The 1,756-nt window shown below is 43.9% G+C and overlaps 1 pseudogene; it reads left to right on the forward strand.

Annotated features, from left to right (window-relative positions):
• The first annotated feature begins 685 nt into the window (after positions 1 to 685).
• Positions 686 to 1,756, forward strand: part of LOC103589750 — a 7,370-nt pseudogene continuing 6,299 nt past the window's right edge.

The raw sequence follows: 1,756 nt of genomic DNA on the forward strand, positions 1-1,756 counted from the left end.
TTTCTAAAGCATAGCACCAATCTTACTAATACCTTTAAAAAATACTTCGTGGGACCCAAATTATCAAAAAAGTAAAATCTACCATCTAATAACCAGTATTGAAGGTACTCTGCCTTCTGGTCTCCAATTGTCTTTCCGAAATTATATTCCACTGTTTTTTCTCACACACTCTATGTTCCAGCTGAAATAAATCACCACATCTCCCAAGAACATATACTGAGTCTTCCCACCTTAGTGGTTTTTTCCCAACTCTTCCAGTGATGCCACTTCATCAACCACAAATCTAAACCATCTGTCAAGGTTTAGCTCAGATGCCCAGTCAACCATGAAGTCATACCGGATTGCTGTATATGACATTAATTTTTCCCTCTTCTAACATTCCAACATACCAAGTGACTCATTTAGGCACTAATCATATTCTAATACACATTGCAAGTATTTACACAGATATCTTACAATTTAAAGTATTATTCAAACAGAACCTTCTTTTGATTTACCATTATTCTTTTTTTCCTTTTAGTACTCCCTTATTTTCTGAGTATTAATTGAATGAATAATTGTCTCATTGACACAAGAAAAGTTAATATTTAAATGAACTTCAGAGAGAAATATCACTCGCTGGTTTCTTTTCATTTTAGTAAGTGTCAGAACACTTATTGCTAAATAAAAAAGTGTAACTCATCTTGTGGGAAGAGCTGAAGCAGGCCTCTTGGCTCGGCGTGGCCCGCTGCAATCCGTGGAGGAACGCACCGCCAAGCCACCATCATGCCTGGGCACTTACAGGAAGGCTTCGGCTGCGTGGTCACCAATCGATTCGACCAGTTATTTGACGACGAATCGGACCCCTTTGAGGTACTGAAGGCAGCAGAGAACAAGAAAAAAGAAGCCGGCGGGGGCGGCGTTGGGGGCTCTGGGGCCAAGAGCGCAGCTCAGGCCGCGGCCCAGACCAATTCCAACGCGGCGGGCTAACAGCTGCGTAAAGAGTCCCAGAAAGACCGCAAGAACCCGCTGCCTCCCAGTGTTGGCGTGGTTGACAAGAAAGAGGAGACGCAACCGCCCATGGCGCTTAAGAAAGAAGGAATAAGACGCGTTGGAAGAAGACCTGATCAACAGCTTCAGGGTGAAGGAAAAATGATTGATAGAAGACCAGAAAGGCGACCACCTCGTGAAGGAAGATTCGAAAAGCCGCTTGAAGAAAAGGGTGAAGGAAGAGAATTTTCAGTTGATAGACTGATTATTGACCGGCCTATCCGAGGCCGCGGTGGTCTTGGAAGAGGTCGAGGAGGCCGTGGACGTGGAATGGGCCGAGGAGATGGATTTGATTCTCGTGGCAAACGTGAATTTGATAGGCATAGTGGAAGTGATAGATCTGGCCTGAAGCATGAGGACAAACGTGGTGGTAGCGGATCTCACAACTGGGGAACTGTCAAAGATCAATTAACTGACTTGGATCAATCAAATGTGACTGAGGAAACACCTGAAGGTGAAGAACATCCAGTGGCAGACACTGAAAATAAGGAGAACGAAGTTGAAGAGGTAAAGGAAGAGGGTCCAAAAGAGATGACTTTGGATGAGTGGAAGGCTATTCAAAATAAGGACCGGGCAAAAGTAGAATTTAATATCCGAAAACCAAATGAAGGTGCTGATGGGCAGTGGAAGAAGGGATTTGTTCTTCATAAATCAAAGAGTGAAGAGGCTCATGCTGAAGATTCGGTTATGGACCATCATTTCCGGAAGCCAGCAAATGATATAACGT

This window comes from Galeopterus variegatus, unplaced genomic scaffold, assembly GCF_000696425.1.
Source record: "Galeopterus variegatus unplaced genomic scaffold, G_variegatus-3.0.2 Scaffold720, whole genome shotgun sequence".
Lineage (NCBI taxonomy): Eukaryota > Metazoa > Chordata > Mammalia > Dermoptera > Cynocephalidae > Galeopterus > Galeopterus variegatus.